This window comes from Bufo bufo, chromosome 2 (assembly GCF_905171765.1).
Source record: "Bufo bufo chromosome 2, aBufBuf1.1, whole genome shotgun sequence".
NCBI classification, from domain to species: domain Eukaryota; kingdom Metazoa; phylum Chordata; class Amphibia; order Anura; family Bufonidae; genus Bufo; species Bufo bufo.
Genome location: NC_053390.1, coordinates 433,124,069 through 433,149,622, shown reverse-complemented (window position 1 = coordinate 433,149,622; position 25,554 = coordinate 433,124,069). Strand labels below are relative to the sequence as shown.

The following is a 25,554-nucleotide window of genomic DNA, read 5'->3' as shown; positions in this document are numbered from 1 at the left end:
AAAATAAAGTGGCCATGCACATTACAGAGAATTTGTTTGACAATTGAACAAGCTTTGAACTTATAGAGTTTAGTAAACTGACACACAAGATTACCCTATGGAATCTGTCATATTTCTGTAATTCTTTTTCCGAGCTGATGCATGAAGACTAGCTGGAATCATGTCTGCCCCAACACAGGACATGGAGAAACAGGATAATCTGCTCACTAACGCTAGGTAGCACACCCTCAGAAACAGCAGCAGTATTGGAGAAAATTGTACAACAGTACTAAGCACTTTAGATGTGAAGACGGCAGTGAAGTCAGACAGTAAATAACTTACACACCAGCAGCAGTCTGCCTGTCAGTTTCTCTGCAATATGGAAGTATCTTTCTCTGATAAGCTATATTACAAAGTTTCTCATATTCACCTGCACTATTCATTTAAAAAATTTATTATATCTACCTGAACTATTCACCAAAAAATTAAACAACAGTCTTTAATTTGTTTTCATTTGTGGAAAAATAAACTGGAAAAGAGTGAAACATTGGGAAGATTATTAACCCCTACCACACCCTGGCATTACTGGCCTGGCCAAAATGACTGGGATGGGCGATAACTCCAATTCCAGTCATTTAACCCCTCAGATGCAACGGTCAATAGTGATTATGGCATCTGAAGATTTAGACAAAGGGATCGAGCTGCTTTTGTCCTCCAATCGGTGCACCAGTGGATAAATTGTGGAGTTATGATTGGTTACTATCACAGCCTGGGACTGCCATAGTAAGGTGCCTGTAAGCTTTGCCTGCAAAAATCCCTTAGAATGCAATAGTATTGTATTGCAGTTTATGGTACAAGTGATCAGAAGACCGCATATTCGAATATCCTAAGGGAACTAAAAATAACATTAACCACTTTACGTCCGCCCATAGGATATAAACGTCCTATGGGTGGACGTCTATTTCTGAAAGCACGTTTTAAAACGTCTTTTCAGAAATAGCAGCTGCACGCTAATCGTGCAGCTGCTGATCGGGTTGCCCGCTGTCAGTGACAGCAGGGCAACCCTAAGACAAGGCAGGGACAGTGCCCAGGTGTCCCTGCCTTCCGGATCGCTGCAGACACAGCGCTCACCGCTGTGCGCTTCCTGTTCCGGCCCGGCGGTCATGTGACCGCCGTGACCGGAGAGTGCAGGGGCTGTGTGAGGTCTCTCAGAGACCTCGAACAGCCCTGCTCTGAGGCTGTACAGCGCTGGATTGCTGCTGTACAGCCTCTCTAGGGGTGTATTTGTCCTGTAACTGGGGCTACTATGTCAGCCCCAGTTACAGGAGAAATCAACAGTGAAAAAAAAAAAAAAAAAGTGAAGTAAATGTCCCCCAGAGGTCTTGTATGACCTTATGGGGGACGAAAAGTGTAAAATAAAAAAAAATAAAAAAAAAGGTTGAAAATAAAAAAATAAAAAAAAGTTTCACATGTAAAAAAAATAAGTCCCCATGTAAGGAATGAAAAAAAAAAGTTAAAAATAGAAAAAAAAATAAAAAGTATACATATTAGGTATTGCCACGTCCGTAAAAACCAGCTCTATAAAAATATCACATGACCTAACCCGTCGGGTGAACACCGTAAAAAAAAAAAAAAAAAAAACTGTGTCAAAACAAGCAATTTTTGTCACCTTGCATCACAAAAGGTGCAACACCAAGTGATCAAAAACGCGTATGTCCCACAAAATAGTACCAATAAAACCGTCACCTCATCCCGCAAAAAATGAGCCCCTACATAAGAAAATCTCTCAAAAAATAAAAAAACTATAGCTCTTAGAACATGGAGACTCTAAAACATCATTTTTTTGGTTTCAAAAATGCTATTATTGTGTTAAAGTGAAACAAATAAAAAAAAAGTATACATATTAGGTATTGCCGCGTCCGTAAAAACCAGCTCTATAAAAATATCACATGACCTAACCCCTCGGGTGAACACCGTAAAAAAAACAAAAACGGTGTCAAAACAAGCAATTTTTGTCACCTTGCATCACAAAAGGTGCAACACCAAGTGATCAAAAACGCGTATGTCCCACAAAATAGTACCAATAAAACCGTCACCTCATCCCGCAAAAAATGAGCCCCTACATAAGAAAATCTCTCAAAAAATACAAAAACTATAGCTCTCAGAACATGGACACATTAAAACATAATTTTTTTGTTTCAAAAATGCTATTATTGTGTAAAACTTTATTAAATGAGAAAAAGTATACATATTAGGTATCGCCACGTCCGTAACAATCTGCTCTATAAAAATGTCACTTGACTAAACCCCTCAGGTGAACGCTGTAAAAATAAATAAATAGAAACTGTGCTAAAACAACCAATTTTTTGGTCACCTTGCCCCATAAAGTGTTATAATGAATGATCAAAAAATCATATGTACCCAAAAATAGTACTAATAAAACTGGCACCTTATCCCCTAGTTTCCAAAATGGGGTCACTTCTTGGGAGTTTCTACTGTAAGGGTGCATCAGGGGGCTTCAAATGGGACATGGCTTCTAAAAACCATGTGGAGTTCCTTTTCTTCTGCGCCCTGCTGTGTGCCCATACAGCAGTTTATGACCACATGTGGGGTGTTTTTGTAAACCGCAGAATCTGGGTAATAAATATTGAGTTTTGTTTGGCTGTTAACCATCGATGTGTTAAAGAAAAAAATTGATTAAAATGGAAAATCTGCCAAAAAAGTGAAATTTAAAAATTTGATCTCCATTTTCCTTTAATTCTTGGGGAACGCCTAAAGGGTTAACAAAGTTTGTAAAATCGGTTTTGAATACCTTGAGGGGTGTAGTTTCTACAATGGGGTCAGTTATGGGGGTATCCACTATGTAGGCCCCACAAAGTGACTTCAGACCTGAACTGGTCCTTAAAAAGTGGGTTTTGGCAATTTTCTTAAAAATTTGAAGAATTGCTTCTAAACTTCTAAGCCTTCTAACGTCCTAAAAAAATAAAATGACATTTCCAAAATGATGCCAACATAAAGTAGACATATGGGGAATGTTAAAGCAGAGAAATTGAAATTTAGAAAATTGCTAATTTTTCAAATTTTAGGGTAAATTTGGGATTTTTTCATAAATAAAGGTGAAATATTTTGACTCAAATTTATGACTATCATGAAGTACAATGTGTCACGAGAAAACAATCTCTGAATGACTTGGATAAATAAAGGCGTTCCAAAGTTATTACCACATAAAGTGAGATATGTCAGTTTTGCAAATTTTGGCCTGGTCAGGAAGGGGGCAAATGGCCCAGATGGCAAGTGGTTAAAACATTTTTCAAAAAATATAAAGCATTCAAATCACCCACTTTCATAGTTTTATATATAAAAATAAACAATAAAAATAAACATAATTGGTATCACTGCACCCACAAATGTCCAAACTATTAAAATACAAAAATGTTTATCATATACAGTGAATGCTGTAACAGAAAATAATCCATATGTCCAATTTGCTATATTTGGTCACACCCCCAAAATAAAATAATTGAATAAAAAGTGCTCAAAAAGTTGTAAGTTACAGGTTACAATATTAATTGGTTCCGGGACGACCATTGTATGTTGAAACCATTGTAACTTGAGTAATCAGTTCCAAAGCCCCAACACCAAAAATAAGCAGATAACTAAAACAAATAAAACAAGTCCTAATAGCAACTAATACAGCTATTTTACCATAGAAGTGGTTTTGATTGGATGGATCTGAGTCTGATGCATTGTATGTTGAGTCTAGTTTCCTAACAAAACTAAAGGTCATCCCAAAAAAATTACAAGTAGTAAAAGAAAAGAAAAAGTACATGAATGTGGTATCACTGTAATTGTACTGACAAGCAGAATAGGGTTGTCATGTCATTTTTAGTGCACAGTGAATGCCTTCAAAACAAAACCTAAAAAAACCATGGTGGAACTGTTACGGTTTTTTCAACTTCACCCCACAAAGGTTTTTTCCTCAGTTTTCCAATACAAGATATGGTAAAAGAAAGGGCGCCCTTACAAAATACAAAAACAAAAATTGGCCTGGTCCTGAAAGAACTAATACAGTTATATTGTCGAAGAGGTAAAACAGACTCTCTCCAATGTAATGTGTGATGTATTAATAACTGTCATAACTTTATAGATAAATCTGCCGTCTTATACCAATCACAAATAGCAAGTATATTGTGGCTCACCCGTACCTGGTCTGTGGTCAAGGTGCTCTGTTTTTAGATGATTCACCCTATCATCCGAAAAGTAACAATGTAATGTATAAAGTAAAAACAGGCACTCACCATCTGGTCTGGATAATACAATGTCGTATTTAATATATATATTTGATCAGTAGTATAAAATATTATAATAAAATGTATAAGATATAAGTCCCTAGCTAAAAATATTAATAGATAATTGTTATTATATATACCGTATATTGGAGGATATATATATATATTAGGATGGTGGATATACCTATTCCCTAATGTTGATACAACTGCTAGATGTGCTTGAAAATGAGATTCGGTGAGTAACAATAATTGATGACAATGTATAAATATATAAAATAATATAAAAAATATATAAAAATTTTAATACAACATGTGCAAGATTGTACTAAAAAAAATAGTCCCAAAAAGGTCCCAAAAGAAAGAGAAGAAGTCGCGAACCGTGTAATCAGTATCAAAAAGTTAAAATATCAAAAATATCAAAAATATCAAAAAGTTAGAGTATCAATGCCACTTGTATTTACAATCAAAACTGTACTTTGCCAGACGTGAATATGTCTGGGTGATGTTAGTAGGGCTGGCATTTGGGGCGTCCCCCTGATGCACTGCCTCTTACCTCACCGTCCATTCGGTGGTCAGCGGATTTGGCTCCTCTATCTGTGAACTTGTATAGGTGAATAAGCCGTGTCGTAACTTCCAAGATGTCTGGTAAGTTGCAGACTCCGGACTGTGTGATGCGCGGACCTCGGCGTCCCATGTGATCCTACGATGTGGTCTCCAGACTATGCGATGCGCAGACCTTGGTATCCCACGTGATTCGGCCGCTACGCGCTGTCATGTGATATTGCACGTGATGCTGAGAAAGTCAAGTGGTGACGTTCCAGTGATTCTATAGGATCTTTCAAAGAAAGATCCTTTCATTAGGAAGCCACTGAGGAAGAGGTTGTCACCTCGAAACGCGTCTGGCTGTTTTGGAATAGAGAACTACCCACCTAAAACCTTAAACTCTATACAAGATATCCAAAGACAATATCTATTGTATTGTGACTCTAATTAAAAGGACTGAATCTTTGAAAGATCGCATAGAATCACTGGAAAGTCACCACCTGACTTTCTCAGCATCACGTGCAATATCACATGACAGTGCGTAGCGGTCGAATCACGCGGGACACCAAGGTCTGCGCATCGCATAGTCTGGAGACCACATCGTAGGATCACGTGGGACGCCGAGGTCTGCGCATCACACAGTCCGGAGTCTGCAACTTACCAGACATATTGGAAGTTACGACACGGCTTATTCACCTATACAAGTTCACAGATAGAGGAGCCAATTTTTTATATATTTTTAATATTTTTATATTATTTTACATATTTATACATTTGTCATTAATTATTGTTACTCACCGAATCTCATTTTCAAGCACATCTAGCAGTTGTATCAACATTAGGGAATAGGTATATCCACCACCCTAATATATATATATATATATATATATATATATCCTCCAATATACGGTATATATAATAACAATTATCTATTAATATTATTAGCTAGGGACTCATATATTATACATTTTATTATAATATTTTATACTACTGATCAAATATATATATTAAATACGACATTGTATTATCCAGACCAGATGGTGAGTGCCTGTTTTTACTTTATACATTACATTATACCAATCACAGCCTGCCCATTGCCAAAAATGATCTTATTTGCTGATTACCTTTTACAAATTACAATGTAATGAACCATACACCAAGGAACATTTGCTGCCCATTTGTTTTTGATTTTCTAATCAATGAAACCCCATCTGTCAAAAATTATTACTTTTGTATTTGTATTATAGCATGTGAACAGAACAGAATGGCAATTCAGCTCATAGCTTTATGCTTTTCAGTAATATATTATAGCACTGCATTTTAAAGGTTTAGTCTCATTACATCTAGCACTGTACATATGTCTTATTATGGCACATGGATGTCATGGTGGGAGTTCTTGGTCTGCACCCCCACTGCAAGTAGTGGCTCTCACTTTGGGCATGGGGGAGGGCATTGATTCAAATGACCAGCATGTAATATTACATTTCTTCTGCAAAGTACAGAGCTTCCCTTGGTGATCACAGATGATGGGCTTATTATAATATATGGATGTCTTTGTGGAAGTACTTGCTCTGCACCCCTTTTTTGTGAGCCAGAGCAAAATTTCACTGCAGATAGTAGCTCTAGCTTTGGACATAGGTGGAATTTCATCGAAATGACCAGCATGTAATATTACATTTCCCCTGCAGTATATACAGCATCCCCTAGTGATCACAGCTTATGACCAGAGGATTCTGAAACCGGGAACACAACAATCAGGTGAAGCATTATACCAACTTCAGTACAAAAAGGAACAATGAGATTAGTTGTATACAGTACAGACCAAAAGTTTGGACACACCTTCTCATTCAAAGAGTTTTCTTTATTTTCATGACTATGAAAATTGTAGATTCACACTGAAGGCATCAAAACTATGAATTAACACATGTGGAATTATATACATAACAAACAAGTGTGAAACAACTGAAAATATGTCATATTCTAGGTTCTTCAAAGTAGCCACCTTTTGCTTGATTACTGCTTTGCACACTCTTGGCATTCTCTTGATGAGCTTCAAGAGGTAGTCCCCTGAAATGGTTTTCACTTCACAGGTGTACCCTGTCAGGTTTAATAAGCGGGATTTCTTGCCTTATAAATGGGGTTGGGACCATCAGTGGCGTTGAGGAGAAGTCAGGTGGATACACAGCTGATAGTCCTACTGAATAGACTGTTAGAATTTGTATTATGGCAAGAAAAAAGCAGCTAAGTAAAGAAAAACGAGTGGCCATCATAACTTTAGGAAATGAAGGTCAGTCAGTCAGCCGAAAAATTGGGAAAACTTTGAAAGTAAGGGCTATTTGACCATGAAGGAGAGTGACGGGGTGCTGCGCCAGATGACCTGGCCTCCACAGTCACCGGACCTGAACCAAATCAAGATGGTTTGGGGTGAGCTGGACCGCAGAGTGAAGGCAAAAGGGCCAACAAGTGCTAAGCATCTCTGGGAACTCCTTCAAGACTGTTGGAAGACCATATCAGGGGACTACCTCTTGAAGCTCATCAAGAGAATGCCAAGACTGTGCAAAGCAGTAATCAAAGCAAAAGGTGGCTACTTTGAAGATCCTAGAATATGACATATTTTCAGTTGTTTCACACTTGTTTGTTATGTATATAATTCCACATGTGTTAATTCATAGTTTTGATGCCTTCATAGTCATGAAAATAAAGAAAACTCTTTGAATGAGAAGGTGTGTCCAAACTTTTGGTCTGTACTGTATATGGTATGAGCTGTATGGGGCAATAAGTGCAAATTGTCAGGCTTCAGGTCTAAATGCTTTCCTCAGAGTTATAAGCAGCGATGAGTGAACCCGAACTGCAAAGTTCGTACCAAACCTTGCGAGATCGAGTACCGGACCGGAACCTGAACTTTTTCACTGAAGTCCCAGTTCGGTGTTCGGGTGATTTTATTATTTTCTATTATAACATGGTTATATAGGAAAATAATAGCATTCTTAAGACAGAAAGCAAAACAATATGGCCATTTAGGGAGTTAAAAAAAAAAATACTCACCTCATCCACTTGATCATGCTGCAGCAACTTCTTCTATCTTCACTGAACAGGACCTGCCAAAGGACATACAATGTGCGCAATGATGTCACCGCGCTCTCCCACGGTTTCGGGGTCAAGTTTGGGTTCCCAACGCGAACTTTGACCTGAAGTTCGGCCGAACATGTCGAACCCGAACTTCCACGGGTTTGTTCATCCCTGGTTATAAGGAATTTCCTGCTGTGTACCTGTACCCATGCTATGCAGGAGACCAAACACTTTCGTTATATCGTTGGTTGATGAGATGTTATTATAAAAGTCTTTTTATGGGTCTCTTATTAATAGAGAATTATTTTATTGATTGGTGCTTCATCACTTGGGTCCCTATTGACATGCATTCAAAACCCTCTATAAAAGGGTATGTTACATGGGTTTCTGGGATCAGCATATTGATGGCCTGGCCTTAGGTACCTTAACATGGGCTGATGCACAGGCAATTATTAGAAACAAAAAAGATGTTCCCGATAATTGCCTGATTGTGAACAGAGATGATAGCTGAATTTACATGTAGCAATCACCTCTTCTTATGGACTACATGCCGAGAGGCGGCTGGACAAAAACTACAACATGCTGCGGTTTTTGTACGGCCGCCTCTCAGCTTGTTTGCCGTGCTGCGGCCGAACCTCTGGCCCACCCCCATTATAGTGAATGGGGCCGGAGCGGACTTCTGGTGAAGGTGAATTTGCGTTAGCTTGGATCTGGCAGGCCATTCCCCCACCAAAACAGCCTGCCAGAAAAGGCTACCGCAAGTGTGAATGTAGCCTTAGTCCATCTACCTGCATGCTGCACATATAGTATCAGCAGTGCAGGGCATTGCAACTTTGTCCCATTTGCGGCAATGTGAATAGTGATGGGTGCAGTAAAGTCCCGGGGAAGCATGAAAAAGGGGTGTTGTTTGCACCAGGAGCATGTCACCAAGGAGCCCGGCCTTGGTGGAGTAAAGGTCCTAGATATAGGTGGCCACCAAGTTAGTTGGTGGATACCAAGACAGTTAGATTAGCTGGCTCCAGCTAGTCCTCGGCAGGCTTTTACTGGGAACAAGCAATGTGTTGGGTGGGTACCTGTTCCCCATGCTTCAGTCCAGGATTTTGGAATATGCCCATGTCCAGGGAAGGTATTTAATCCTGTTGCTAGTGACTTGGGTGTGGCTCCCAGTCTGGGGAAGGAGACAGAGTTTTTGTGAAACCCAGTCCTGCTGGAGGCTCTGTGAGTGTGGTCTCAGCTGGACAAGGCTGGGAGACAATGAGGCTAGGAGATAGTCTGGACTGACCGTGCTACAGCCTGGGGGGCTGGTGGACTACTGACTGAGAAAGCCGCACCAGAGACAGTGTGTGAACTGCGCTCTGTATAGGTGAGTCAGGGATTTATGTTATATGTTTAGGTAGAACCCAGACGGGCAGGTTTTCATTTTGTACCATGTTTGTTGGTCCTGGTGTCAAAAATAAATGCACTGTTTGGACAATCAACACGGTTGTCAGCGAGAATTCTGTGACTGAGACCCTGGAGATAGAGTTAAACCCCCACAAATTAAAGGATAGGCAATCAATATGCTGGTTCTGGAAAATCCCTTAAATTCTACAATCAATTTTTTTTTACCTCACCCTGATGGCAGTGTATAAACTTTGTTAGTTAGCTATTTTTTATTTTCTACCACTTCTGCTCCCAGTTTCCTCCTATGGTCATGGTACAGTTGAGCTACATTGTTAGCAGAAAACTAAATAGTGCTGAAAGGATAATCACCCTAAGAGCTTGGAGAAAAATACATGTGATGTGAGTATTTCACTGCTTCGGGGAACTAGCTGTTTAATAGACCTCTGTGATTTAGCTAATTGCATACAAATAGTCTTCTGCGAGATCTTGCAAAATCTTGTGTTCTTCATCCTTTTCCCTACAGTATAGCCAAAAGACGGAGAGTGCATAAAGATAAAACAAAAATCCCATGAGGTCATGTTCAAGCCAATAAAAATATGAATATATGAACATATGAATATACAAAGCCTCTTCAATAAAAAAATTCTTATTAAGGTATCAAAAGACCATATTGTTGTTGTTTATTGCCTATTCCAGGGGAGCTAATTATAAAACATGCATAGTACAAAACAGATTAGATCCCAATCACACTGGATTGTGTAGAAGCAACTAGAAGCTATCTTAATGCCCAGAATAATGGTACTTCTCTGGGGTGCTGAATGAGAAGTGGTGGAAGAATTAGTTTAACAGGGCTTCTATTCTAATAATTGTGCAAAAACAATAACAACAAATATATTAATGTATAATACTATGGTATGTTCAACGTAAAGCAGCTATAAAGTCCTACAAATCCTACTTGTTTATTAGCCTATTTCATTCCAAGCGGTGATACATAGATTAGGAAAGACAATTGGCATAGCAGTCTATGCAGCTTGTAGCAGGCAGAAATAAGGTCCAGGTCCCAGATGTTAAAGTGATTTCTATTATATGTGATGTTGCTGTTGCTTTCACAGCCTTAATTAGCACAAAGTATAGAAAACTGGGTAAACAGGTCAATTACCTGGAGCCCAGACAGCCCAGGGGCCAACAAAGTCTGTAAACATATTCCTGCTTAATTCCACATTTGCTACATTTAATTATCACATGAACATTACTTGATTAATTACAATTTTTATGCTAATTCAATATAATCCTCGATTAATCATTTCCATTTGAGAAATTGAATTTAATGCTAATTGAAAAAAAGGAAATTATATTAATATTTGTCTTACACTATTGTGTCTGGAGGATAAATGATCATTGCTATGCAACTGGGTGAATGACTGCCTCCAAGCCATTCAATCTCACAAATATACACTCATTGGCAAAAAAATTATTCGCCAAGTTGAGGAAGTAAGAAGCTCGGGAACGAGGGATCACCCACTGTGCCACGTATGCAGCCAGCCGGCCAGTTAATCAGCAGTTAGCCAGCCCCTGTGATGTCACAGCCCTATAAAAAGTCTCAGCCTGCTCGGTCTCCGCCATTTTAGAGTGAACTTAGTGCAGGGAGAGACGTTAAAGGCACTAGGGGCAGTGTTTAGGAAACAATTTATTCCGCAAATAAAACTATTGAGCAGTTCAGGGAAAGATTATTCATAGTGTAGGGAAAGGATAGGGAGACATTATCCACACTGTCAGGAGAGCTATCCTATTACACCTTGCTGTTACTAAAAGTGATCTATTACTGCAGATTTTAGGTTGTTTGCATTCTTTGATACATCTGTAATTCCAGTAATCCTTGCTTATGTTATTGGGGTGAAACTGCAGTCTGATACAACCAGTTTTGGGGTGTATTTAGTTGATATATAAGTACATCCATTTCTCCTTGATTCTGGGGTGAACATGCAGCCTGATACAACCAGATTTGGGGTGCATTTAGTTGTTATATAAGTGCATCCATTTCTCCTTGATTCTGGGGTGAAATTTCAGTCTGATACAACCAGATTTGGGGTGTATTTAGTTGATATATAAGTACATCCATTCCTCCTTGATTCTGGGGTAAAATTTCAGTCTTATACAACTAGTTTCGAGGTGTATTTAGTTGATATATAAGTACGTACATTCCTCCTTGATTTTGGGGTGAAATTTCAGTCTAATACAAACAGTTTTGGGGTGTATTTAGTTGATATATAAATACGTACATCCATTCCTCCTTGATTCTGGGGTGAGATTGCATTCTGATACAAACAGTTTTGGGGTGTATTTAGCTGATATATAAGTACTTCCATTCCTCCTTGATTCTGGGGTGAAATTGCAGTCTGATACAACCAGTTTTGGGATGTATTTATTTTCTGTATAAATACTTCCATTCCTCCTTGATTCTGGGTTAAATTGCAGTCTTATACAAACAGTTTTGGGGTGTATTTATTTTCTATATAAATACTTCCATTCTTCCTTGATTCTGGGGTGAAATTTCAGTCTGATACAAACAGTTTTGGGGTGTATTTAGTTGTTATAAAAGTACTTCCATTCCTCCTTGATTCTTGGGTGAAAGTGCGGTCTGGCATGCTGCCCGGGTGAAGAAAGCACTCTCCTCTGGCTTAACAAAAAATAAAAAAGAGAATACTAGAGGTGATCAGACCATAAAGGCCGAGAACAGATAATCCGAGGCCGCCGTTCGCTAAATAAATTTGGATCAAATTGAATCTTTTTGGGAAATTCGGCAAACCGTCCGAATTTGTTCATCTCAAATTATTATTAGAGATAGCCTTGCGGTTTGCCCGGCAGTCGTTTCACGGCAAACTTTGCGTGTTCGCGATTCGCCGAACATGCGAACATATGGAGAAATTCGCGCCCGCCATATTCTTTTATATTGTGAAGAACTTTAACCCATGAAACATCCATCAGGTGGTACAAGACAGCCAATTGAGACATTTCAGCACATGGACATACCCCCTACCTCATAAATAAACCTGATCTGGCCACCATTTTACATTCAGTGTTTTGCCAGTGTAGGGAGAGGTTGCTGTGTGGAGCAGGGACAGACTGTTAGGGACACCAAACGCTAGCTAATAGGGCCACAAAAGTCATTTTAAGCACTAGTATAGGTGTGCTATCGATATGTGTGATACACAGAGGGGTGCGATATACTTATAATATACTTTTATAATGAGTCAAAAACACATAGATCTATATAGTGATCACCTGGATGTCAGGGGCCTAGGGGCTAGGGGCTTACTAGGGCCATTTTTATATAGGGTAAGGTCCTGGACGGGGTCGCTCTTATCAGGGCGGGTGGTCTGTGGTTAGGCTATCAGGGCCAGACTAGCATCCCCCCCCCCCCCCGTAGGGCAATATCAAGGACAGTTCTTTGACCACCCTGTCCTTCAATACCACATCATCATCTAGCCCAGGGATGGATGTTTTTTTGCTTTTCCTCCTGGATTCATCGATGTGCACTGAAACCCCCCGGATTGTGGTAGGACATATGGTTTCTGATTTGGTGCAGCCGAGCACCTGATTTAGTGCCGCCGAGCACTTGTTATTGCCTACACCACATCTATGCTTTTTGCTTAACTTTAATAATTAAATTTATTTTCATTTTGAGGGATATCTTTTCCATTCACACGTCCACAAAATGGGTCCGCATCCGTTCCGCAATTTAGCGAAACGGGTGCAGACCCATTCATTTTCAATGGGGCTGGAATGTGCTGTCCTCATCTGCATTTGCGGATCCGCACTTCCGCATCTGTGCTTCCGTTTCCGCAAAAAAATAGAACATGCCCTATTCTTGTCCGCAATTGCAGACAAGATTAGGCATTTTCTATTATAGTGCCGGCGATGTGCGGTCCACAAATTGCAGAATGCACATTGCCGGTGTCCGTGTTTTGTGGATCCGCAAAACACTTACGGACGTGTGAATGGACCCTCATAGTAAAATTATTAAAGGTTACGTTTTATCTTCATGTATATTCTAATGGATTGCCTTCCTTGTACAATGTTATAATATACTTTCTATGTTAGAAAGTATATTATAGTGCATTTGTATTGTGCGGCAGTTGTGTGCGGTACTGCAGGTATATAGAGGGACAAGCGTTATTGGAACAAATCAATTCTACTGGTGTGATATACCAGTCCCCCCCCCAAAAAAAAATGATTGAAGCGGGGTGTTATTTACCAATATACTTTCTTTATAGTGCATTTGGGTACTGTAGAGTGCATTTGCGCATGCGCGTACGCAAAAATAATATTGCCGATATTTCGCATTAAATTTTTTTTTTATGGAGATCGCAAATTCGAATAATACATCTGGTATGTCACTGTCCATGTTGTGGGACTATTTGCGCACTTCTAGTAATTATTTCTTGGCTGCAAATATGAGCTGAAGGTTTTTCAGGTTCGCCTGCCATTAAAATGAATGGTACCCGCCGCAAACTTGCGGTTCGCAAACATTTGATCGCGTTCGCGAACTGTCCCAGCAGATGTTCCTCCATCACTAATTATTACTACTAGGCTTGAGGGAATCGAGCTTTGAGTCATATATTGACTAGCTGAAAGACAATGTCCAGAGAGTTGTGGTCAATGATTCCTATTCTGAATGGTCCCGGGATATAAGTGGTGTACCCCAAGGTTCAGTGCCTGGTCCTCTATTATGTAATTTATTTATTAATGATATCAAGGATGGGATTAATAGCACTGTTTCTATATTTTTGCAGATGACACCAAGCTATGTAGTACTGTGCAGTCTATGGAGATGTCTATAAACTACAGACCAAGTTGCGCGAGACTTCGGTGAATGACTTCAGTATTCCAATCTGCATATTTAAAACCATTTTTAATAGGAATCTGAAGTCAGCTTTAGTACCTCGGATTCCTATTTTAAAATGTTTTTAAATACGCAGATAGGAATACCAAAGGACTCTTAATTGTTTTCTGTCCCCTACATGAAAGTGTATGCCTTTATGCAGAATGTTTTTTGTATTTTTTTTATTAAAAGAGAAAAACAAAGTACCATAGAAGAGAACTAATATCAGCAGTGTTTTGTATTTTTTTTAAGTTAGTTTGAAAGCTTATGGGAACCCCATGGATAAAGAAAAGAAGGAAAATGAGTTAGAGCATTGTTATTTGCTCTATACTGTAAATAGTCTGTTTCACTTGATAATTTATGAGTGTGCCAGACTCAGATCAATAAAGCAGCAAGGGGTAGTGGATAGGAATGTAAATAGTTTCAAATGAGCTGAAGCCAAGAGAACTGCTGCTTATATTTCTTTATCTAGCTGTATGTCAGTGTTACTGCCATTTCCTCCCTAAGAGAGTTCTTGAGAAAATGAAGTATAATATGACTATGAATCTTATATTTTATTTCTTTTCCTTCCTTTTAGTTTCTTCCGTCCTTCCTTTTCCTTCATCCCTTCCTCTTCCTTCCCTTTTCTTTTCTGTTTTACAAATCCATCAATCCGTATAATCATGCTAGTTTTTTTAATCCATAGCTGGATTGCATTCTTATAGAAACCTTTTTTGTATTATATGACAATAAGCATATTGAAGACTATATAAAGAATATACACACTACTCCCAAAAAGTTAGGGGTATTTAATAGGCTTGTGGGTGAAATTTCAGGATGAACCTAAAATGCACTCTAACCTTTACAGGTGAACTTAATGTGACCTTCTCTAAACTTTGAATGCACATGTCAAACTGTTCAATGTTTCAGTGCTTTTTGCACAACTTGCTGTTCTCTAACAAGGAGCTTAATTGCAAAATTCACAACAGGTGTTTGATTCATGAATCGCCCAATAAATTTCCTGGTTCAATTAGAATTGGTATTTAAACAGTCTTCCTCATCATGCTGTTCAAATTTTGACATCTTGAGACCAAGATGACACCTAACAATTGCGCAAAAGTACTCTGCCATTGAGAGATTTCAAGCAGCATGTGCAATGAGCAGGAACGGGGTACACTGACGCCAAATTATGCAGTGGGTCGGGATATGGATATAATAGTCTATAATTTTGTTCGTGACGCCAGATGCAGCGTGCACAGGGTACTGTCACAGGGCCCTCCAAGGTGTTATAATTCACGCCCCAGGTTAGGAATGCCCGAGTTGTGTAATGTCTCTGTATCATGGTGATAATGGTGGCAACGGTGTCTCCTACCTGGGTACGGCTGGACTACTGGCTACTGGCTCACTTGCAATAAATTGAGTGTAGTGATAGTAGGAATAATTTAAGGATTTTGTAGCAGAAATTGAGATCCAGACATTTGGTAAAGTTCAAACTTGTCTTTACTGATTGTAACTTTCATCCAAGCAAGATACAGCTTTAGTCTTAGGTCCCAGCAGGTATTGGCAATGTTTGGCAGGAATTTATCTTCTGCTCTATCAACCTGGAGCTTGCAGGAAAAGACGTCTGCTTTGTAGCTCTATACTGTGGCAGGAATTTGGCTTCTGCACTCTCTATCTTCTGCTGTATGGGGACTGACTAGCTGAGAAGGAATATGGCTTCTCCTGGGTCTCTGGACCTTACTCACAGTTATGTTCTCAGGGTATGCTTTCTTCCTGGAACTGGAGTTTGTCTGCTTGCTTCATCCAGCTGAGGCTGCAGGGCTCAGGCTGGGGGTGATGATCAATGCCTCAGCCGAGACAAGATCCTGGCTTCCCTCTCTATCTCAGGGAGCTCCTACATGCACACCCTACGCCTAGCAGGGGGTGGGCTACACTCATGCTAACTTCCTTCTCTCCCCATGCTGCAGGATGTGGACATAGCCCACTATGTTCGAAGAGGGGGAGCTAAGCTGGAATTAACTATTCCAGCTTAGATGTACTAAACTGAACCTAAGACCCTGCTAACACATTGCTGCCACCTGCTGGTGAGCATGGAAATTACAACAATTATTAGAGTTAACAAGGTTTTATGCACATTTGTTAAGATATAATGTAAAATTACATCAGATGACAAAGTGAAAGCTCTTAACAGATTTTAGCAGGGTAGAAGAGTTTAGTAACACAACTCTGGGGTGTTACACATGTTCTCAGAGGGAAGTGGCCACTGAGCTTAGTGTGTCACAGAGTGAGATTATTGTTACACAACCAATTGTAGTCGGTCAAACTATAATTAAATAATGGGGCTAGACCCATAAATAAATAATAGAATTCACAATGAATGGGTAGCTTATTAAATTTAAAACATAACATTTATTTATGTATGTAGATAAAATAATGGGCCCTACTATACTTGACAATGCTTAATAGTTGCCACTAGTTACACTAATCTCCTGTAAAAAATGGGCGGAGATGGGAAGGGACCAAAAAAAGGGATAGTAATAATGTAAGGAGACAGGGTGAAGGGTAGCCAGGTACCAAGGCAGAAAGACACAGTGCTGGGTCAAAAACCCTAAGTAGCCCTGTCTCTCTATATCCTCCCTCCTATCTACTACAGTATCCCTATTTTCACCCTTCCTAGTTGTGGACTGCCCAGCTTTGCCCGATAGCCAGAATATGGTCCTATAGATGGTATCCCTAACAACAGGGGGAAAAGGAAGGGAAAGCTGGCAAAAGTGAATGTGATGAAACAAGAACAGGTGAATTCACAGCTGATGTAAAGTCACCTGTAGTGCCTGAACAGGTTCATACACGAAAAAAGTATATAATCAATAGATCATGATGTACCATGAATGTACATATTCAAGTGGTAATAAAGTCCCGACGCGTTTCCTCAGTGTTACCTGATTCGTCAGGGGACAAGATTATATCTAAAGAGCCCCTCAACTGGGCTCAATTATCCAGCAAAAATAGAGGGGTCACAGAGGGCACAGTAATATACCATACCCAATAAGCCTATACAGTCTCCCTGGTAGTGGACAACTGTGCAGCAGATAAAGTATATAGGTAGGTTATTATGTGACCTCCAATCAGCCAAACGTTGTAATGATAAAGACCAAATCACCCTCTATTTCGCATGGCCTGTGGTAGTTCCTGGTATTTAAATTCTATCCGTATGGAAAAAGAGATGTAGTGTGTTCAGTGTTCGATACACACCAGTATCCAGGTATGAGTGTCTAAACCTGGAAAATAAACCAGGAATAACCAGAGGTCACCAGTCTTAACTTAAACCAGATTATACTTGTCAGTAAGACTTCAATCCAAGCCTAGTAAACCAATGGTAGTATATTCATAAATGCATCACATTAACTAGAAGTATCTATTCAGTATACCTCCAATAGTAAATGCATCGCGTCAGTTGATAGTATCTACTTAATATACATTGTAGCCGATCTCCCACTAGTGATGTCACTAGCGGACGTTTAAAAATCAGTGCAACGTTGCTTATCTAATGCTTATAACAATCTGATATGCAAGCATAAAGAAATAAGCGGCTTATCTGTCCAGTCGTGATGATAACTGTTCCCAGATAGGGATGGATGGAGGGTGCTCCCTGGCGTGTAGCAGTGGCAATGAAGCCATGTCCGCGGGTCATTTAAAAATCCGAGAAGCCCCGCCTCCATCCAACGCCCCCTCATTGTCAAATAGCGTCATAGTCACGTGATACATCGGCTGTTCCGCCTATAGTCACGTGATTCTATTCCTTTCTATGACGCTTAGCGTGGAGGCAGATTCCTGCTGCCAGGCAACCAAGACGACGCTCCGCTTTCATGGTAAGATCGAGGTCCGTACATTTTCAGGTGGCCTGCCGGAGCGCCGCCCTCCCTTGTTAGGTTTCAGACTAGAGTTGAGCGAACACCTGGATGTTCGGGTTCGAGAAGTTCGGCCGAACTTCCTGGAAATGTTCGGGTTCGGGATCCGAACCCGACCCGAACTTCGTCCCGAACCCGAACCCCATTGAAGTCAATGGGGACCCAAACTTTTCGGCACTAAAAAGGCTGTAAAACAGCCCAGGAAAGAGCTAGAGGGCTGCAAAAGGCAGCAACATGTAGGTAAATCCCCTGCAAACAAATGTGGAGAGGGAAATGAATTAAAATTAAAATAAAAAAAATAAAAATTAACCAATATCAATTGGACAGAGGTCCCATAGCAGAGAATCTGGCTTCACGTCAGCAGAGAATCAGTCTCTTCATGCCATAGCAGAGAATCTGGCTTCATGTCAGCAGAGAATCAGTCTTTATGTCATAGCAGAGAATCAGGCTTCACGTCACCCACCACTGGAACAGGCCACTGTCACATATTTAGACCCCGGCACCCAGACAGAGGAGAGAGGTCCCGTAACAGAGAATCTGGCTTCATGTCAGCACAGAATCAGTCTTCATGTTATAGCAGAGAATCAGGCTTCACGTCACCCACCACTGGAACAGGCCACTGTCACATATTTAGGCCCCGGCACCCAGACAGAGGAGAGGTTCATTCAACTTTGGGTTGCCCCGCAATATAATGGTAAAATGAAAATAAAAATAGGATTGAATGAGGAAGTGCCCTGGAGTACAATAATATATTGTTAAGGGGAGGTAGTTAATGTCTAATCTGTACAAGGGATGGACAGGTCCTGTGGGATCCATGCCTGGTTCATTTTTATGAACGTCAGCTTGTCCACATTGGCTGTAGACAGGCGGCTGCGTTTGTCTGTAACGACGCCCCCTGCCGTGCTGAATACACGTTCAGACAAAACGCTGGCCGCCGGGCAGGCCAGCACCTCCAAGGCATAAAAGGCTAGCTCTGGCCACGTGGACAATTTGGAGACCCAGAAGTTGAATACTGATTTAGAGGAATATAAATGTCAGGGCTATTTTTTAGGCGCTGTGTGACAGGTATACCTTTAATCACAGAATTAGACTTGTATCTGCACTGTAGCGTGTGTGTTAAGTTTTTCAGAATGACACTATCAGCACCTTGAATCTAATATACCCTTTTTGGGATAAATTTAAAGTAGGCCTGATATAGCAGAAACTACTAATTTTGAAAATGGCAAATTTGGGAATAGTTTTTCAACTCAGAACAAAAACTGTGCTTTTACGGTCACTACAAATAACTTGACCAGCTAAAACAGTACTGATTTGGAGGAATATAAATGTCAGGGCTATTTTTTAGGCGCTGGGTGACAGGTATACCTTTAATCACAGAATTAGACTTGTATCTGCACTGTAGCGTGTGTGTTAAGTTTTTCAGAATGACACTATCAGCACCTTGAATCTAATATACCCTTTTTGGGATAGATTTAAAGTAGGCCTGATATAGCAGAAACTACTAATTTTGAGAATGGCAAATTTGGGAATAGTTTTTCAACCCAGAACAAAAACTGTGCTTTTACGGTCACTACAAATAACTTGACCAGCTAAAACAGTACTGATTTGGAGGAATATAAATGTCAGGGCTATTTTTTAGGCGCTGGGTGACAGGCTCAACTTGCCCCTGATGTAGTATATGGCCAAAAAATAACCACACTATTGATGGTTAAATGCACTTGGGTGACACAAGCTCAGCCTGCACCTGATGTAGTATATGGTCAGAAAATAACCACACTGTTGATGGTTAAATGCACTTGGGTGACACAGGCTCAGCCTGCACCTGATGTAGTATATGGCCAAAAATTAACCACACTGTTGATGGTTAAATGCACTTGGGTGACACAGGCTCAGCCTGCACCTGATGTAGTATATGGCCAAAAAATAACCACACTGTTGATGGTTAAATGCACTTGGGTGACACAGGCTCAGCCTGCACCTGATGTAGTATATGGCCAAAAAATAACCACACTGTTGATGGTTAAATGCACTTGGGTGACACAGGCTCAGCCTGCAGCTGATGTAGGATATAGCAAAAAATAACCACACTATTGATGGTTAAATGCACTTGGTGGTAGCTTGTGCTGGCGCACCACAAGCCACAAAATGGCCGCCGATCACCCCAGAAAAAAGTGATATAAAAACGCTCTGGGCAGCCTAAAAAAAGTGAGCAATTCAATATCAGCACTTCAATGATCCACAGCTGGAGATCGATCACTGAATTAAGTCTTTTGGAGGAGTTAATCTGCCTAATCTCGCCCTAACGTCTCAGCAGCAACCTCTCCCTATGCTTGAATCAGCAGAGTAACGTGCAGCGATACGTAACCCAAGCTTATATAGAGGCTGGGTCACATGCTGCACTGGCCTATCACAGCCATGCCAATAGTAGGCAAGGCTGTGATGGCCTCTTGGGGCAAGTAGTATGACGCTTGTTGATTGGCTGCTTTGCAGCCTTTCAAAAAGCGCCAAGAAAGCGCCGAACACCGAACCCGAACCCGGACTTTTACGAAAATGTTCGGGTTCGGGTCCGTGTCACGGACACCCCAAAATTCGGTAGGAACCTGTATAGTTCGGGTTCGCTCATCCCTATTTCAGACGGCATATAGTCTCCACTGCGCATGCTTGAGGTGGGTGTTTTAGTGAGGTGCAGAGATGAATTCAAAGGGCAAGTAAGTTCCACCTCTGCTCCCACCAAGATCTAAGGTGTTTTCCATTGGTCCGCCTGGTCTGCAGTTCACCTAATGGAATATTAGAGTTTTTAAGGTGATTCTTCAAATAACTGTCGTTGCCAATTAATTGCTTCAACACAACCTTATTTTAAAGTGCCTCTTTTAATCAGATCCCCATAGTTAGTATAGTGATCTATATCTCACTCTGTCACAGAGTGAGATCAACAGATTGTGCAGTATCCCAGGGGGTCAGTAGAGCAGCTTTAGGTATGCGGGGAGTCGTAGTGCAGGGCAACCCACTAACCTGGGATTCACTGTCGTCTTCAATCCGGGTCAATACTGGAACAGGCAGTTGATAAATGTCGTGACGCCAGTGCCAATTAAACGGTGACACACCGTGTAGTGATAGGAGGAATAATGGAGCAATCCGGATAGTTATATAACAGGTTAACTTTACTGAATGAATTTGTAGTCGGATGAACAGCCAGTGAATACAGTTCCAGAGTTATTCCACACTTTACCATAAAGTTACAGCAGTGGTTCAGGCTTTTACTTACAGTCACAAGAAGACTAACTTCAAGGCAGGCCTCCTAGGATCAGGGATTCCCTCTATGCTAAATGCAGCAATACCCTCAAGGTCCAGACACCCAAATCCTGGTGATAACCCTTGAGCAAAGATTTGGTAGAGGTCTTCTTCCCTCCTGATGGCAGGCTCTATCTTTGGAGTTCCTCAGGTCTAATTAACCTGGAAAACTGGGTGGGAATGATCCTCCACACCAGTAGTGCAGTTTCTGCACTCCTTGATGAGTCCTGAATCTCACAGAACTCACTCTAGAAACTTCCAACTAACTCTCCAGGCTAGGCCCTAGCCTATTTATACTAAACTGGGGGCTCCCTCTGCTGGCTGGAATAAGAATTGCCTGCAACAGGCCTAACTTGCCTAAAGGGAGATACACCTTATAATATAGCAGTGTCGGGTAACCTACCCGTATGCTGCAATTGCAACAGAGATACAGAGAGACTGGAAGAGTCACAGAAAGTCACAGAAGTCGACGTCCTTTGTCCACATCCTACACTGATGACTGTTTCATTGTGAAAAATGCCCTGCGGAACCAGATGATGAATGCCACACAACTCCAGGCACATTTAAGGGAGGTGAGAGGCACCCAAGTGTCATCTCAGACCATTCTAAACCGTGTGTGGTCTGCATGCTAGATGACCTGCAAGGGTAACTGACCCCAGGCGTCATCTTCTTGCTTGGGCCAGAAAGCATCTATGCTGGACGAGAGACCAGTGGGCCTCTGTGCTGCATGTAAAAAAAAACAGGCTTAGTTGCCCCTAGCAACCAATCAGATTTCACCTTTCATTTTATAGACCTCCTTTGGAAAATTAAAGGTGGAATCTGATTGGTTGCTATGGGCAAGTACACCAGTTTTCCTTTACACCAGTTTGATAAATGTCCCCCATAGTGCTTGCACCACAGAGGAAGGAAGTGCCACTTCAGCTGACCTGCCCTTCTACAGGCTATATGTATTTGTAATGCCTTATTAACTCAGTTAGTTTTCGGTCAGTGGTTTCCATCAGTGATTGTGAGACAAAACCATTTGCGGCTCTAAACACAGAACAGGTGCAGATCTTCCCCTTATACCTTATGTTTGCGTAGGCTTCACTCCTGGTTTTGGCTCACAATCACTGAAGGAAATCACTGACCAAACACTGACATGTGAATAAGGCTTATTGCACACGACAGTATATTTTCACGGTCCGCAAAACGGGGTCCCGTTTTTCCGTTATCCGTGACCGTTTTTTCGTCCGTGGGTCTTCCTTGATTTTTGGAGGATCCACGGACATGAAAAAAAAGTCGTTTTGGTGTCCGCCTGGCCGCGCGGAGCCAAACGGATCCGTCCTGAATTACAATGCAAGTCAATGGGGACGGATCCGTTTGACGTTGACACAATATGGTGCCATTTCAAACGGATCCGTCCCCATTGACTTTCAATGTAAAGTCTGGAGTCCCTTTTACACCATCGGATCAGAGTTTTCTCCAATCCGATGGTATATTTTAACTTGAAGCGTCCCCATCACCATGGGAACGCCTCTATGTTAGAATATACTGTCGGATATGAGTTAGATCGTGAAACCTCATTTCCGACAGTATATTCTAACACAGAGGCGTTCCCATGGTGATGGGGACGCTTCTAGTTAGAATATACTACAAACTGTGTACATGACTGCCCCCTGCTGCCTAGCAGCATCCGATCTCTTACAGGGGGCCGTGATCAGCACAATTAACCCCTCAGGTGCCGCACCTGAAGGGGTTAATTGTACTATCATATCCCCCTGTAAGAGATCAGGGCTGCCAGGCAGCAGGGGGCAGACCCCCCCCCCCTCCCCAGTTTGAATATCATTGGTGGCCAGTGCGGCCCCCCCCCCTTCCTCCCTCTATTGTAATAATTTGTTGGTGGCACAGTGTGCGCCCCCCCCTTCCTCCCTCTATTGTAATAATTTGTTGGTGGCACAGTGTGCGCCCCCCCCCCTTCCTCCCTCTATTGTAATAATTCGTTGGTGGCACAGTGTGCGCCCCCCCCCCCCCCCAACCCCTTCCTCCCTCTATTGTAATAAATCGTTGGTGGCACAGTGTGCGCCCCCATCCCTCTATAGCATTAACAACATTGGTGGCCAGTGTGCGGCCTCCCATCTCCCCCCCTTCCCGATCATTGGTGGCAGCGGGTTACTAGCAATAGTACAATAGTAAAAGATTCATACTTACCTGGGAGCTGCGATGTCTGTGTCCGGCCGGGAGCTCCTCCTACTGGTAAGTGACAGTTCATTTAGCAATGCGCCGCACAGACCTGTCACTTACCAGTAGGTGGAGCTCCCGGCCGGACACGAACATCGCAGCAGCCACCAGCAGGTAAGTTTGAATCTTCTACTATTGTACTATTGCTAAGTAACCATGGCAACCAGGACTGTAGTAGCGTCCTGGTTGCCATGGTTACCGATCGGAGCCCCAGCGATTAAACTGGGACTCCGATCGGAACTCCGCTGCCACCAATGATGGGGGGGGAAGGGGGGGGAGAGATGGGAGGCCGCACACTGGCCACCAATGTAGTTAATGCTATAGAGGGAGGGGGGGCCGATGGGGGGCGCACACTGTGCCACCAACGAATTATTACAATAGAGGGAGGGAGGGGGGGGCACACACTGTGCCACCAACGAATAATTACAATAGAGGGAGGGGGGGGGCCGCACTGGCCACCAACCTATTATTACAATAGAGGGGGGGGCCGCACTGGCCACCAATGATATTCAAACTGGGGAGGGGGGGAGGGTCTGCCCCCTGCTGCCTGGCAGCCCTGATCTCTTACAGGGGGATATGATAGTACAATTAACCCCTTCAGGTGCCGCACCTGAAGGGGTTAATTGTGCTGATCATGGCCCCCTGTAAGAGATCGGATGCTGCCAGGCAGCAGGGGGCAGTCTTGTACACAGTTTGTAGTGTATTCTAACTAGAAGCGTCCCCATCACCATGGGGACGCCTCTGTGTTAGAATATACTGTCGGTTCTGAGTTTTCACGAAGTGAAAACTCAGCTATGAAAAAGCTTTTATGCAGACGGATCTTCGGATCCGTCTGTATAAAAAGTAACCTACGGCCACGGATCACGGACACGGATGCCAATCTTGTGTGCATCCGTGTTCTTTCACGGACCCATTGAATTGAATGGGTCCGTGAACCGTTGGCCGTGAAAAAAATAGGACAGGTCATATTTTTTTCACGGCCAGGAAACACGGATCTAGTATGCGGCTGCAAAGCGGTGCATTTTCCGTTTTTTCGAAAAAAAAATAAAAACGGCACAACGGCCACGGGTGCACACAACGGTCGTGTGAAAGAGGCCTAAGGCTTAGGTAGCTTGTACTTTGGTACACAAGAATGTACATTGAAGGGTTTTAAAAGCTAAAAAAGGGTACAACCACTGACCTATAGTGATGGACGAACATCGGCTGGGCTGGTTCGCGAACGCGATCGTATGGACGCGATAAAATGATTGTGAACCGCAAGTTCGCGGTGGGCCCCATTCACTTTAATGGCAGGTGAACCTGAAAAACCTTTAGCTCATATTTGCAGCCACCAAATACTTAGTAGAAGTGTACAAATAGTCCCACAACAGGGATAGTGACATACTAGAGGGGGATCAATGACAAATATTCCAACAAAAAATATGTAACTTAATCAGGGGACATTTTCATGCATCTTAAAGGGAAATTCTCTGAAATGTGCCCTGCTGGAGCCTAGAAAAGTGTTATTTTAGGCCACAGGAGTAAGGGCCTTAAAAATTAGGCATTCACCTGACATAAAAGAAATTGTGATTATGTGGCTTGAGTTACATTAGGCGGTCACTGAATAACAATTTTACTGTAGCCCACTTTTTTTTGCAGTTTTTTGGGGGCAACTGGTAAATCCCACCAGTAAAAATTATTTGTTGCAATAGCGTTTGTCACTATCTGTAGCTGAGGTAACGCAGCAAAACCGCAAACAAATGCTGCACTACCCAAATGCACTATATAGAAAGTATATTATTGGTATATCACACCCCTGCTTCAATCAGATTTATGGGGGGGCAACTGGTAAATCACACCAGTAGAAATTATTTGTTCCAATAGCGTTTGTGTAGCTGCAGTATCGCAGCAGAACCGCACACAACTGCTGCAGAATACAATTGCACTATAATATACTTTCTATGTTAGAAGGTATATTATAAGTATATTACACTCCTCAGTAAGTCACACCTTTCGATAGCACACCTATACCAGT

General features: G+C 41.7%; 1 protein-coding gene across 1 annotated transcript in view; it reads left to right on the top strand.

The window, feature by feature from the left end:
• The window catches only part of NCAN (neurocan), a 194,811-nt gene that overhangs the window by 144,902 nt on the left and 24,355 nt on the right, over positions 1–25,554 (top strand). The window lies entirely within an intron of this gene.